Raw genomic sequence first — 16,664 nt, 5'->3', positions numbered from 1 at the left:
ACCAGACATTCTCTGCGGAGAAACAAATAATTGTGCTTTCAAACACTATCAAATAAAATTGATTGCACGCTTTTAGCAAGTGGCCTGGAGTACAATTCCAGGAGGGCCCTTAAGTGTTATTATGTGCGGGAATGGGAATGCATGGCGAGTTATTTATCGCTGCCTTACCCTCCACTGCTTTCAGCCGATTATAGTTCCATCATCGCTCTCTAAAAAGAGTCTACTACTGCCACTTTCATTAGCGAGGAACCACGCTGTCTGCTTTCAAAGCACGTCTCTTTCACACGCCCAGTTGCGACTCAAAGGCGCAGCGTTAAGAAGAGAACAAGGCAGAGTAAAGCCCGTAGCAAAGAGAAAAGAAGCATAAGTTTTAGCCGAATGCATTTGACGCGCACTTGGACACGGCGACATGTCGGCGACGAGTGTCATTGCCCCTCCGTGCCGTCGCAACCTGATTGCCCGCTCCAAGCTTACGCTGCTGCCTGGGCGACCACGTGCTGACGTGACGCGGCCGCCATTGAAACGAGACGACGATCTCAGGGCGGCGTCGTCACAACTGCAGTGCGGCGGCAGAGACAGCGGCCACCCCAACCACCAGTTAGGCGTAGAGACGAACCTGATGAAGCCATAAGCCGAAAGCCTATTCTACATGCGCGGACGGCTGACAAATGGATGCGTCCTTTCTGGTGCGAGCGGCGCCTAGTAGCGTGTAGCCCCTCGCTGCGGCTGACGCTTCCTTCCCGCCTTCCTTCCGCAGGGCTCCTTTGGCGAAGAACCTGCATGGTTTGTGGCACGGCGCTAGGATTGCGTAACGCAGTGTGTGCGAGCGAAAGGAGACCATCGCAACGTGGCGCCGCCATGTCGGTTCCGCCGATGATAAATCGAAGAGTTCTGGGTAGTCAACACAATGGATGCTCGGCAAAATGACGCGTCCCCGTCGATGGAGAACTTGTGAAGGCCCCTTTCTTTTGACGTCCGCGCTAGACTCCACCGGTCCCATCTCCAATGCTGGACACACGAACGCATATGGTCTTTCTCTCTCTCTCTCTCTGTGTGTGTGTTTCTCTCGCTTTCGTTCTCTCCCATTATCCATCGCCTCTCGTGCTTTCTCCAATTGGGCCCGTACGTCGGTGCGCGAAGAAGTTTCTGGGGATTTGAAGACGCGTGCGGTCTTCAGACCAAGCTGGTCAACGCGTTGTGAGTTTAACTAGTGCGGCTGAGATGGGAAGGAACTTTCAACACGATTCAGGCACAAGCGAACAAGTCCGGATAGAAAGAAAAAGACTAAAATACGTTGTTCAATTTGAAACACATTGCATATTATTGAGTGTTCGGTTAGGGGGCTAAAAGCTTGCTCAATGACGTTGTGTAAGACTGCATCAAAAACTTTGTCATGTACTCAGAACCATGAATTCACAGATAACTTTCCATGCTTTTTTAATTAGAAAGGAACATTCACTGAATTATCTGAAATGCTTTTAGTAAAAATGCAAATAAAATTAAACTGCGCCTACAGAAATAATCATGCTGAGCAATTTGCAGCTTTCAAGCTTCACTATCAACCTATCAGCCCTTAATAGACCCCAGTGGTCCCGGCCGTGCTCTTTAAAGAGAGATTTGTCGATGGAAATAGGCAGTTGAAAACATCTGCAGTGAGCGTCACATGGAATGAAAAATATATTACATAGTTGTTGCATTTCACCTAGTAAGCTGCATAAGAAGAAGTTAAGACCAATATCTATACCAAAACAAAAAGGGCAAATAAAGGAAGCCTTTAGTTCTGCGTGATTGCGGTACGTGCGCACCAACCGTTGGTGTAGAAGCGTCCTTCCGTCATAGCGTAGAAAGCAGTATGATGAAGTCGTAGACTTTATTTATTTATAAAGTACTGCAGACCTTGAAATGGTTCTAAGCAGGAGGGGCACAAAAATGCATAAAAGAAACGTGGTAAATTATATCGCAGAAAACATATGAGTAATAGGATTAGCAAACAACATGAAAACACAATCAAGCAACTATCAATAAGCAATTTGGTCAGCGGCACCGATGGTATCGATGCTGCTTACAACATCAGGCGGGAGTTCATTCCAGCGGGAGGTCATTCCAATGAGTTAATGAGTAAGAAAAAAATGAGTATTTAAAAGCATTGATTCCAGCACTGTAGGGTGTTAGTGATTCCGTGAGGCGATTTCGTATTAGTCGGGCTTTGATTGGCTTAAGAAATAAATCAGGGCTCATGGAGAGTTTGTTACTTTTGAGCAAGAAAATAGATTTCAATCAGTTAGCTTTTAGAGTGGTTGGAGAGTCAGTAGAATGGCATCTATTAAAGATGAATCGTACAGAGTTTCGCTGGATGCCTCGATGTTATGTTTTCTCTAAGGATCCCAGATGCGTATTCAGTTAGGGTCTGATGATGGATGTGTATCCCAAGATTTGGCACTGGAAGGGGCATATTTAACTTTATGCATAAAGAGGCAAAGTTTCCGAAAGAATGACATATATATGTTGGTTATATGCTTATTCCAGCAGACATTATTGTTTATAGTAACAACTAGGTATTTATATTCGTAACTTCCTCAAGTGGATGATTTGGAAGGACATATGGAAATGATAGGTTATTTTTTTTTATCGGTCTCTTTCATGAAGCTTGTTTTGTCATTGTTAAGCTGGCAACTTCGTCTAGTATTGAATAGCGTGAAGGCTGTATCGGCAAACGTTTTTATAGGGCCGATTTCGTACCTACGAAGATACCGTAGCGCACAATTGTTGTTACCAAAGTTGGTGATATCCAGCGCGACCATTTTGAGACTGTAAAGGAATAAAAATTCTGGTTTCTTTTTTTTTTTTATTTTCAAGAATATGAAAACAGAATATCTGCATCTTTTCTGTTAGATTGGATGGCGTTTAAATATTGCCTCTTATGGACACTTACAAAGAATTTTATTTAAATGCGGACATATAACGTACATATAACGTACATATAACGGATATATATATAAAGAAAAGAAGTGCTAATAAAACAGCGCGCCAATATCAAGTGGAGATATCAAATATTCCGCCCAAAATAGTACCATTAATTTTATGTAGGCATTATTCTTATATATGTGCCGTCTCCCGCATTTCCATGCTGCTCTAGATCTTTTTATTTGCAGAGACATTGCTACTCGCGTCCTTTAATTTTGCCGAGGTGACTGTGGTGCCTCCTATGAAACATTGCTTGCAAAAAACAATTGGTGAGGATTAACCCTTCTATACTTAGTTATGAAGAGTGAAAAACTCCCTGACGACGTAACCGAAGAGTCGACGTACTCTGTCCGGCGCACATGTAACCCATGGCGAACCTGGAGGAGAAACCGCCGCCGAAGCAACTGTTATTATGCCCTCTTCTAGTCACGTGGTGTTATAGTGATAGATCCGGAAAATGCAAAGCGAAGCAACAGTTATACTCTCGTCTAGACATGTGGTATTAAAGAGGTGGATCCCGCAGATCGCGCGCAGCTGCGCCTCTCCGTACCGAGTCGCGTGGTACGCCGTCGTGGTCACACCTGCGCTTCACCGGCTTAATGCCAAAGGCTGTTCAAGTTTGACCTTGGCAGGCAGGGAGTAGTAGAGCGTTTCGCTCTAATTAGCTGCCAGTAAGTTTCGAGCCTAGGCTTCGGCAAAGAGGTCAGTCTCGGCAGCCACTGAACCCTTCTGCATGTTTTCCTTGTTTTCTTTATTTCCTCCAAATCTACACACAAGTCTAATCTCCAAAGCGAGCTGTTTTACAGGCAAATCAACACACTAATCAACTCAGGTACAAAGCACTTAGTGTACAGCCTTTCACACTGCGCATATGATATCATTGTCATGTACTCCATGTCCTCTGGCAAACAGTGGTCACAAAATCTTAATTATGCCTCCTTCATCCTAAAAAAAGCCTCAACCACCAGTTAAACACTTGGCGAAATGCAGTAGTACGGCAATATAAACAAAGCAGAATGATGTAAAACTTAGGTAAACGAATGATAAACATTGTTTCTATATGTATAGACGTACTTAGAAAGTCTACTCCGCTGCTTATTGTTTTCCTTGTCGTTTATCTCATTGATGGACAAGAAAGTTCTAATGGCAAATTTTTGCGCGGGTAACAGATCGTAGTAAAGTTCACTGCTTTTAATATCCTAGCAATTCGCGGCATTATATTGATTTTTAGCTATCGGGGAACTTCCAATCTGTCCTCTTTTGGTTGTGTTTTACAGTACTGCTTTCACGAGGTACCAAAACACTGAGCGGAATGAACGAGGTTAGGCTGTGTGAGGAAGCTCACTTTTTGCCTTCGGCTAACACGACCGAGACCTGCTAAGCTAAGGCAAATGTTTTCCGACGCGTCCTCTAAAGCTCCCACGCGACCGGTGCCAACAATAGCCCTCTGTCAGATAAGCTGAGGCGACAAAGAAATAACAGGGAAGAATAAAACGAAGTCTGAGCGCAGTAAAACGTCATCGGGACGAGAAAGTGGAGACGCGTGGGCGGCAGCGGCAATTGGCAGCCCCCGCCGTGGCGCCATGCATACGTAGTGGCACTCGGTCTCGCTCGCTCAGATTGCGCGCACAATGAGAAGACGAGGCAGGAAGGCATCGAACACAGCTGCTTGCTCGTCGTCCCTCGAGGCCCACTGATGTCTGTTCGCTCACTTTGTCTTCTTTACTACCGGGGCCGAGCGCGGAGACTGCTCTTACCCTGGACGTTGGTTACGTCGGCGTGCATAATCATCGAGAATTGCGCTCGCTAAGAAGAGTGCCGGGGCTGCCGATGGTTTTTTGTGGTGTGGTGCTGCTGCTGCAGTTCCTTCCAGCAGCTTTCTCTCTCTCTCTCTCTCTCACTATCCTGTCACGTCTTACACTTTTTCACACTTCTTGACTCGACTGCGTGAGCACAGAACGCACATCGCTGTCTCGCCCGTAATCAATGCGATCGCGAGCAATCCAGCGCGGCGTCAGGAGCCCTGACCACCAGGGCTCGTTTTCGTCCAGACCCACATACGTCATTAACAAAAATCACCTGGCAGGAAGGGGCCACTAATGCATTTTTCTCGGAATGACATTACCTACGACTGGAGGATCACTACATATATAGCGTTCTGTTCCGAAAATCAAGATCCTGAGCATTGATGAAGTGTCTTAAAAACAATAGCGCTATAGAAGCTTTTAGAACGCCTGATGCACTGTACACCGTAGAAATGCGACGAAAAAATAACACGCGCTCACTAATAAACAGTTGAAGACGACCTTTTGAAACACTGATATCTTGGGACCAATGCGAGTCACTAGTAAGCAATAAATACATAGTCGATATTATCATTCGAAGCTTCAATTCTGCACCTTTTATTTATTCTATTTTTTCTGTCTGAGGAATGTTTAGCATTGTCATTCTGTATGTGCGCGATATGAGTAGCAAGCAAATGCACAAATTTAATTTTACCGCCTTGTTTGTGCCACTTACATTGGTTCTCTTCACTGGCCATTGCATTTTGTCTGCCATTTTAAATGTTGTGAAAAAAAGAAAAAAAAAAACTTTTGTGACGGTTTCACATTTGGAGACCAAAGTGTCACTGTACTACGAAGCACGTATGCTTCGTAGGCGTAGAGAGTATGGAACCGTTTTTATACGCCATGCGCAGCGCCTATAGGAGCGCCACTGAAAGCCGCGTAGCGGCGGCCGTCGGAACCCGAGGCGGGCCTCATGCGGCAAGCGGGCCGTGGTGCGCACGTGCGAGTCTGCCGTTGCGCTTCTCGCGGGCACATCCGCGGCGACAGTGTGCGCAAGGGGACCGCACTTTATAATAGTGGACATGTGTTCGATATCACGGCTGTCTGGAACTACATCGCCTCCATATGCATCAAGTGTCTGCTGCATACGAGCGTCAACAAGATTGCTTACGAAGTGGAGGTCATTTCGCGTGCCCAGCTTTTATAACAACGCCACGCTAATTCGTTCATTCCTTGATCTATGAACCAATGTTCTTTCTTTGCTTAATGGTACACGTTTGCTTCGTTTACATGCAATATATTACTACAGTAAACTAGGCAGCGTCGTCGAAACTGCGAGCGGTTTCGTACCGGTACGACCGAAGGAAAAGCCAGCGAGCTTGCAAACTAGCATTCTGAGCCGCAGAAAAATAGCACATATTGGGTTCCTGTAGCAAGAGTTCAGCCTGAATAGCAAGTGCAGCGACATGTTATGTTTCCGTAATTTTGCCAGACAACAGGAATTAACACTGGCTCGGTCTTCAAAGCAATTGCATAACAGGTTTCAAAACGCATGTTGACAAATGTCTGTTCAATAAACCGCTGCAGTGGCTCAGGCTACTGAGGAGGATCGAATTATCGAGACCGAAGTCGACCGCGCCGCCCGTGTTCCGGTGCAGCCGAAACGGAAAATACAACCATGTGCTGTGCAATGTCAATGAACGCTAAAGAGCGTCTGGCTAAGTGTTTCACAGACCTAATGCGTATTGTATCTTCCCCGCCAGAGGAGACATTCAAGTTTAAACAAGAAGTGTTCACGGAAGGTCCAATGACAAGCAGAACACACTGAAAACATGGTTATCACTCAGGTCTGCCACACAGCAAATTTAATGCCTTTTCCATCGAATGACGCTCTTTCAAAATTATATTTGTCTACTGCTACATGAGAAAATATAATGATATTGATGAAAACGACATTAGGTATCGAATCAGTTTGAGGTACTCATCCGAATGCGGTCAACGAAGAAGTGTGTTATATAGACACCAGAGACTCGGGGAGAAGATACACCAAAAATTAACTTCAAAGTGCCACCGGCATTAAATACTACTTTGCTCCTATAATTTAGCAGCTAGTCATCTATGGGCACGGCGGACCGCTCAAGGACCTGGCTCTGAACATGCCACCTCTCTTGTTTGTACAGGCCCTGTTCTTCGGTTTCGCCGGCATAAACTTCGACGCATGCAACAGAGAACCATTGCCGCCGCTATCAACTATCTTCTCCGCCTGTGAACATGACGCACCTAGACTCAGCTATCCCTCTGCCGGCCACGTTGGTTGGGGTGTGACGTCACCATCTGCTGCAACTATAAAGGAAGAGCTTCACCGCTTCGCCTTCACTGGGCACGGCGGACCGCGCAAGGACCTGGCTCTGAACATGCCACCTCTCTTGTTTGTACAGGCCCTGTTCTTCGGTTTCGCCGGCATAAACTTCGACGCATGCAACAGAGAACCATTGCCGCCGCTATCAACTATCTTCTCCGCCTGTGAACATGACGCACCTAGACTCAGCTATCCCCCTGCCGGCCACGTTGGTTGGGGTGTGACGTCACCATCTGCTGCAACTATAAAGGAAGAGCTTCATCGCTTCGCCTTCACTGGGCACGGCGGACCGCGCAAGGACCTGGCTCTGAACATGCCACCTCTCTTGTTTGTACAGGTTGGTTGCTATTCTTGCCGTAGTGACGATCCGATGTTATTGGTCCTACCGTGCCCAAAGCGTTGTGTTTCCATGGCGTATGAGTGCTTTTTCGTATGCAAACTTCTTCTGAGTGGAGACATAGAAACCAACCCGGGTCCCAACGTTCAAGACATGTTCGATAAAATCATAGAAACGCAAATTCAAATCCAAAAGGATTTGTGCGATCTAAAAAATTTCCAAAATAAACTGGACATCTCCCTTAACTCTCTGTCTGCCAGACTCGAGCGAGTTGAACAGAGTGTCACCAATTTCGCAATCAGTATAGACCGGATAACGCCTATCGAACAGCACGTGAAATCCATCCACCAGTCATTTGACATGCAACAGAGGAAGGTTACTGATATCGAAGACCGTAGCCGTCGCTCCAATCTGATTGTACATGGAATTCCTGAAGACGAAAATGAAAATGAAAAAAGCCTCAAAGATAAAGTTTTCATCGATATATTTCAGGAAAAGTTGGGCGTGCAAACATCCTCTGTGGCTCGTATTCACAGGCTTGGAAAAAAGAGCGATAAAGATCGCCCGATAATTCTTTATTTCCAGGATTACGTAGAGAAGCAAAATGTATTTGCAAACGTGAGCAAATTAAAGGGGTCAAAATATTTCATCACGAATGACTATTCTAAAGAAACCTTAAGAAAGCGTAAGCTACTATGGGAATCTACCAAAACAGAGCGAAAAAATGGTCTCAAAGTAAAGCTCGTAAATGACAAACTGACAGTTGATAATAAGACTTACATATGGAATGATGCTACAAGCGAACGGATTCAGCTTTATTCACTTCCTCCACCGGGCTCTGAGGCCTCAGATTGACGCATTACCTCGGAATGTCACCGTCCTTCTCACTTCATTATTCTAAATACGAATGCCCAGAGCATAGTTTATAAAACTGAGGCACTTGAAATAACTTTACTTGCGCACAGTCCGCAGGTGGCAGTCATAACTGAGACCTGGTTACACCAAGATATTAGTGATGGCTGCATCTTTCCTCCTTCATACTCGGTTTTCAGACGTGATCGAGGCTCACGTGGGGGAGGTGTCGCAGTACTACTTAAACGGAACATTGTGGCTACACTTCTAGGCCAGATTGAAAACCATGAAAGCCTGTTTCTGAAGATAACCTACCATGACCACACTTTTATTCTAGGCGCATTATATAGGCCTCCAAATTCTGATACTGGTTATCTGCGCAAGCTGCACGACCATCTGCATTTGTTTGGAAAGAAAAACATAATTCTTGCAGGTGACTTCAATATCCCTGGCATTGATTGGTGCAATGAAAATTTTGGATCCACACATGACTCGGACGTTCTTTATGATATAATGTTTACCCATAATCTGAAACAGGTCGTCATGGAACGAACTAGGGTACGCGGGTCTTCCAGCTCTATTCTAGACCTCGTGTTCATAAATAATTCTTTTTCTAATTCCTCCACCACAGTGCACGAAGGAATATCTGACCATAAGATAGTTGTTGTATCTTTCCCTCTGTCGAAAAGTCGTCAAAAGAAAGCAATCAAACACAAAATCATAAGAGACTATTCAAATGCAAGGGATGAGTCAACACTCGATTACTTAGAACTAGCGTTCGAAAAGTTCTCAGCAAAGCATGTTTCAGAAATGTGGGCAAAATTTAAGGAACACTGTCAGCACTGCATTGTCAATTTCATCCCAGATAAAAAGATACGCTTAAATAAGATAAATCCTTGGATCAGCCGACATATTATCCATTTAAAAAGAAAAATCAAGCGCCTAAAAAGAAATAAGTCTCCAAAATCTGGTACCTTAGAAACACTGAAGCAAGAATTATCTGCTAGCATCCGGTCTGCCAGGCAGCGTTACTTTACTGAGAGCCTCCCACAGTTCATAAAAAAAAATCCAAGCAAATTTTGGAACCACATCCGAGACCACAGGGAGCCTATGCAGCAAATAGTTGTGCATGGCAATGCCATCACATTTCCAGAAGAAATGGCGGTACATTTTAATTCTTATTTCCATTCTGTGTTTTCCACTAACTGTCATGAAAATGTTAATGTGAACAATATATGCGATTCTTCAAGCGAAAATGTTGTGTTGTTCTCTTGTGAGGGGGTTGTGGAGATGCTCCTTAGACTCGATCCTAAGAGTTCTTCTGGCCCTGATGGTATACCCAATCAATTTTTAAGGCGTTATGCAGAATCTCTAGCTCATTTCCTTGTGAAAATATTTCATGAATCATTGTTGTCTGTTTCATTACCCCCTGACTGGCTCACGGCCAGAGTTGTACCTAGTCACAAAAACGGAGACCGCTCATTGGTGGAGAACTACCGTCCAATCTCGTTAACTTCCAATTCCTGCAAACTCATCGAGCATGTAATAGCGAATCATATAACGGAGATTCTAAATTCAAATTCAGCTCTTAGTTCATGCCAGCATGGCTCCAGAAAGAAATTTTCAACTGTCACGCAATTAATTACAGCCATTCACACCTTTAGCGAAATACTGGATAATTCCGGACAAGTTGACGTCACATACCTCGATTTTAGCAAGGCTTTCGATAAGGTTCCGCATAATAAACTACTTCTGAAGCTTAATACAATTGGAGTGCCTGCACAACTCATCAACTGGATTTCTGCTTACCTAAAACAGAGAACACAGTATGTGGATATTGACGGATTCTGTTCCCCCCCACTTGATGTTACCTCTGGTGTTCCGCAAGGGAGTGTGTTGGGTCCTTTATTGTTTTTGATTTATATAAATGACTTGGTCTCTTTTATTGATGAAAATGTTAAAATTAATCTTTTTGCTGATGATTGTATGCTATTTAAAGAAATTCGCTCTGGTTCAGATCAAACCCTGCTCAATACAGCTTTAAATGATGTTGCGTGTTGGTGTAACCAATGGGGAATGTCACTAAACCTTGAGAAAACTGTATTTATGCGTATTACGAGAAAGAAGCTGCCTCTGGACTTTGTCTACACCCTTAAAAATATACATGTGACTAAAGTAAATAAATACAAGTATTTAGGCGTAATAATTAACGACCAGCTAACATGGAGTGATCACATTTCCCATATAACTTCATCTGCAATGAAAAATCTGGGTTTTTTAAGACACAAGTTGAAAGGTGCCCCAAGTAGCGTAAAACAATTAGCTTATGAATCTATTATTCGGCCAAAACTCGAGTACGCTGCCGTGGTGTGGGACCCTCACACGAAAAAAGACATCGCGCGGGTAGAAAAAGTTCAAAGGCGGGCCGTACGCTTCATCTATAACAAATATCGAAATTCTGATTCTCCATCTTTCCTTATGGAAACGAAAAAAATAAAACAGCTCTGTACCCGACGAAAGACAGCAAGATTAGAATTTTTACACTCCTTAATTCATGGGAAGCTCGGAATATCGGCAACACTTTATGTCACACAATCCCTCACTCGAAAAACAAGACACACACACAATTATAGCTTAACTCCCCATTTCGCCAGAACCAACGTTCACAAATTCTCCTTTTTTCCACGAACTATCGAGGACTGGAATGTGCTGCCTGGGGAGGCTTTGTGAAAATTTCAGGGAAGCCATTGGCAATGTTTTTGACCACTGAGAGAGTTTTTTTCCGGATGTTTGCAATGTTTTTGACCTCTGAGAGAGTTATTGTCGTTTTTTTTTTCTTTCTTTCTTTCTTTGCTAGCGACATAATCAGAATGGCCATCTGTATCAATTCATGCTTCCAGGTTATTTGTAGAGGTGTATCTGTGCATGACACGCAAAAATTTCTCCTTTTCTTTATTTCTTCTTAACACTGTTCTTGCCCATCCTGCTTGGACCAAAGAGGTCTGCAGTATCATGTAAATAAATAAATAAATAAATGTGAACTATGCCAAATAGCATCGTAAAAAAAACAGGCACCCATCGCTGCCAGCCAACCCGTAGCCACTGCACTCGGCGCCGGCGGAACAGATCACCGCTGCTGCCGCGGTCCGTCGGCGCCGAGTCGCCGACACAGCGGATTTCTGTAGCCACCTTCAGAAAAGTATGCTGTGTTCATCTCTAATAATACGCGCTTAATTTGAGGAAGGAATCTAAAAAAATTATCTTTACTGAGGATCGCTGTTATGTAACGAGATTTTGGAAGAGTGATAACAGCAATATACAAGCAAATTTTTGCTTTTAGCAGCTGCCGCCGGTGTGATGCAGCTCATCCGATTTCGTTCTCTAGCTGCGCTGCTGAGGCGTTGCCGAAGTTGCACCTTCGGTTTGCTGTAAGACAATTTGTGAGACAATGGAACTGATAGTAATGCAGTTTTAAGAATAGAAAATTTACTATTTCCAAAGCCCTTCCAGCTACGACTTTTATGCGAAACCGTTTAGGCGTTAAGGCCTAGCGACGACTAGGGCCTAGCACACGGCCAGAACGCCGTCGTCGGCCGCCTTCGCGGGCAGCGTCGTTGCGGTAAGCTCGCGGCATTCGATGTGGCAAGCGTTAGGAATTTGCCGTATGCTTTCTTGATGAGGCTAAGCTCGAGCATTTTTCGACGAGCCTTAATATGCCACGAGAACGATCTGGCGAAAACGTACGGGAGTCAATAAGCCTGTAGTATGCTGTGCCGTAGGGCGATAGTCGAAGGTTCTATAAAAGCGCCATCGGACAGTACACTAGATACTGCCTATTTTACGTGTTGCTCTTGACACTTGCTTTAGTGCGGAAAGTGTACGTTGTGGAAACTCGTACGCGTTTTGCAGTCGAACGCAGACGTGCGTACCTTCCGAACCCTTTCGTAAACAAACGCCGCCGACACAGCCGCTAACTTCGTAATTCATAGTCCTAATAATGAGGTTGGTTACATGTAAATTTAAAGGCTGCTTTCGTTTACAGCGCCGTCATCTTCACAACATATTGCAGGCACTCCAATATTTGCATATCAATCACAGTTACCATAATTTGGAAATGACACTAGCTGTGATCGTGTAGCAGCACGTCGAAAAAATGAAATTAACCTGAACAAATGTCATTCGGTGCGATTGCTTGCTTTCTGCGTCGAACAGCCGCGATTCACGGCCGCAGTCCTTCTCGTGAAGCATCACTGGAAACTTTACAAAGGTGTTCCTAGCAAAGTTTTATGTGTGTTCGAAAAACCAACTGCGCAGCAATTCCTTCCGGACATTGCTAAAGGTTTACAGCGGCGTTATATCTGTTAAACTGCGACCAAAGACGAAAACACGACGCGCGCGCATAGAGGCTGACGTGAACAGCGCCCGACGGAGCCCGCCAACGTTTTGCGGCTTTGGCGACAGGCGGCGTTGTCGGCGTTTTGCGCATCGCGTATACATAACACTGACGTGACTAGCCACTCCTAAAGGCAGGACGTTATGAAAGAGGGAATGTGAAATACACTGGGGAAAATTTAATATAAACCATGTAGTGAATCCTAACTTTCCGCGCAAAACAAAAATGTTGAGCTCTCAAGTTTACTCTCATTTGAAGCACGAGCCATATATATAATCTAAAATGACTACATGCATGTGTTAAACCACAGAAGTTAGTTTTTGGTATGAACGATCTGCTGATTTGTTATTGGTTTTTATTAATACTTCATAAGTCACTATGAACCAGGTCCAGACTACAAACACTATCAATTCGCGAAGACCTCCTCCGCTGACCTCGTCCTCAATGAAAGCTCGCGCTGACACTAAAATGGACATGGTTTCACGTGGATGAGCTTTCCGGAGAGATTACCCAAGCTTTCATTACGCCCAACGGCGTCACTGATTTTCTGGCTGGATGAACGTTTTAGGTGCGCCCACGGCGAACGTGGAGTACAGAGCACAAAAATTATGCACAGCTGTTCGGCCTCCCGCTGTTGACGAATATGTATCTGATTATGCCTAATGATTAAATTAAGGAACATGAACCTTTCGCTGGAATTTGCAATCAAAGAGTCACACAACGAGAATGATGCGTTCTATACAACCTCTCCAAAGCCTCTGTCCAAGGGAAGCCTTCTACATGTGTGCACCATTACTTTGCGATCCGATAAATCCCTAACGCAGTAAAGTGGAGCAAAGTTCTTACATACTGCTCACTAAAATTGCTGCAAATCAGACTGGTCCCTGTCATACCATGTCAATCCCACTGACAGTTTTTCTGTGAAATATTGCCGTGCTTCCAGCGAGATAACTTTACTCTGTTTCAGCAATCATAAGAAAAGAAACTTTGTGACAAGGAGCGTTTCGGTTTTATGTCAGAATGTATTGTGCACTACAGTCCCAGCAAAGATGGACGTAATTAACTGGCAATTTTGATTGCAGCTCAGTATTGCTAGTTCTCTTCTTGCAGTTTAGCAGTGTGAAATGACCAGGTACTGAACTGTTTTTCTGTTCCCTGATGTAGTGGCACGCGACCCCACCAAGCTCCCAGTCAACATGTTCATCCATGGTGAGTCGCACAAGTGGAACTCGGGAAGCGCCTACGATGGCTCTGCATTGGAAATTTATGAAAATCTGGTTGTTGTCACCATCGACTACAGGTTCGGCATTCTCGGTAAGTCAGTAGTCGCAAACCATCATGTCCTCCCGTTCATTCATCCTTCCTTCATTTGTTCTACCTCCTATTCGCCACCCACCTTATAACTGAACCGTACGTTCCTTATCCCAACAGTCTGTATTCCTGTAGACCTCAAGATGTATGCGGGACACACGAACAGTTCCAGCGGTTCCTGGCCCTGGTTATGCAACCCTGTTCCTTATGCATGTGACAAGGACTCCAAAGAAGATATTTTGTTTGATTCACTTGAGAACGGCGGCGCTCGCAGAAGCTGCAGCTAAAGATAGCGATTTTGTTATTGCTAAAACAGTTTTCTTGTCGAGTTCCTGTACCGCTATTAATTTAAGCTCAGCCGCGCTAATTGAAAACTGCTATTCCAGTAGATTGACCTGCTCTCGCTGCCACGACTGAATTAAACCTAGACTCTGTAGACAAGCAACAGTGCATGTCTGTGCAAGTGTAACGGGTACTCCGAAAAAAAAAAACAACAACACAACGATAGGCACGGAACATAACAGCCACATCAGGGAAGTAGGAGCAAAATATCCCCAAATAAATTTCATCAAAGAATGTAATCACACCTCAGTACAATAAAACTTACAGGGGTATGGCCTAAATAAAGGTATTGGATAGCGGGTCTGAATTTGCAATTTATATTTGTGGTATTCCTTTTAAAAATGTGTTATCGCAAGTGGATTCGAATCCTGAGCTCGTAAAATGCTCTAGTTTTTCACGGTAATATCAAGGCGTAGACGGCGTCTCCCCTTGGCAAGCTGAAACTTTGTATGCTACAATGATTTAAACATCGGACTGAAAGTGCAAAATAAAAGCTTAAGCGGGACGTCCATCGCCACACACTCATAGAATACAGTAGAGTGCAATTTTTTTGTCAAGTGCATCCCCAAAGAGTTCCCTATTGGGGCGTTTTTTTTCCCTTCGGGACATTTCTTGTAATTTCTAGAGGCCGCTTCCCCAGGGCCCTTTTTCCACTGGGAGATTTCTTCCAGTGCGTAATCTTCTCGAATTGTTTCCGGGGGATGTTATTCCTGCATCCATCCCTCAGTGCACTGTTGATAATATTCAAAATTTCAGTCGAAAACGATTTCGTTAGGATCGAGTATCCCGAAAACATATTGATTTTACAAAATTTAAGTATTAGGTATTACAAACATACAAATGTGAAAAACAAAAGAACACTATCGTACCAGCTCTGCGTTTTGTTGTTCCCAAACACAGCTCCCAATATGTTCCCAATATGTTCCCAATATGAGCAGAACAATGCGTCTTCCTTCAGTGATTATTGCTCAGCCTCAGAAATGACAGGACTATGTATCATGGAACGAACTCAGTGCTCGGATTTCTACTCGATGTGATTCATTCACTTCCGCACAAATAACCACTTGTCAAAACAGCAACATCGGACATCCTTCTAGCTCAAGGCTCCTCTCTAGGATTTTCAAGCTTTTCTCAGAGACTTCGATCCACTTGTGCTGTTTCTCGTTCATTTTCGCACGTGATTGTCAAAGCACATCTGTGATATCACTGCCGTTTTCTTTTCTTTAGGGTTTGCTGATACAGCTTTATAATGGTCGCAGCAAACAATAATATGCACGTGAAGAAATTTGACATGTTGGTAAATTTGTTTTTCTTGCTACATTTCCCTGAGATCTTACTTTCCCTGTTCATATTTCATGCTGTACTCTGTGTTAGCCTGATAAGCAAAGGTTTCCCTCGTCGTCGCCTCAATTAAAATCCTTTCTTGCTTGTCTAGAAATTGGCCGTGATGCGGAAGGTAAAAAATATTAAAATAATTGTGCCATTTATTTAGCATAGTGCAATATCTTTAAGCAGTCATACTACAGAGCGAATATGTTTGCACAGCTGCGAACATGAGTGAACAGACCACGCTTTTCCTTTCAAATTAAAATCATGCTTTTTGCACCGGAGACAAGAAAATATTATATGTCCAAGTGGAAGCGTACGTGGTATCTTCTACTAGTTTGCGCATACCACGACTGCCAGTTTCATTTATACAACGCGTGAAAAAGTTTGGAGGAAAATAGGGTGCTCCGTATGCTTTTGTCCGCACCGGTACATCACGCTTCTTTGAAGTAGGTAAAGGTCAGTCGTTACAGAATGATCTGTACATAATAAAGCGGGAGACGGGGTGAGGGGGAGGGTGGAGGGCGGAAGAACATCAAAAATAGACACTGCTCCTGCCTGGCTTAGCGGGAACATTATCAAGTGAGTCAACATCTCCGGTTTAGATTTATGTACAGGGCCATCCACTTCTAGCCATAACATGGTCACTGCTTTCAAAGCCATATTGCGTCGCAGTCAGACACATCGATACAAAACGATGCAAGGATAGATGGACCCAGACGTGCTGATTTACATGCCCTATCACTTAGCTTTATTGCGTGGCCGGGTAGGACGCAATGACGCTTTGAAAGCAGTGACCTTGTTATAGCTAGAAGTGGACGAGGCTGTACGTGCAGTGACAGCCTACCTCAATATTCAATGCAAAGAAAGGAACCATTAAATAGCGGTAACTCAACTGCATATGGTAATGTACCCTGGGACTATTTATCTATCACAATCCAGAACTTGTATAAAAATTACTTTTATAATTGCTATTTTGTTTTTGTCACCGCA

General features: G+C 44.1%; 1 pseudogene; it reads left to right on the top strand.

The window, feature by feature from the left end:
• The first annotated feature begins 409 nt into the window (after positions 1 to 409).
• Positions 410 to 16,664, top strand: part of LOC146199220 (uncharacterized) — a 70,295-nt pseudogene continuing 54,040 nt past the window's right edge.

Source organism: Amblyomma maculatum, chromosome 2 (assembly GCF_055883805.1).
Source record: "Amblyomma maculatum isolate TAMU_Amacu chromosome 2, ASM5588380v1, whole genome shotgun sequence".
Classification (NCBI taxonomy): Eukaryota; Metazoa; Arthropoda; class Arachnida; order Ixodida; family Ixodidae; genus Amblyomma; species Amblyomma maculatum.
This window is presented reverse-complemented; position numbering and strand designations above follow the sequence as displayed.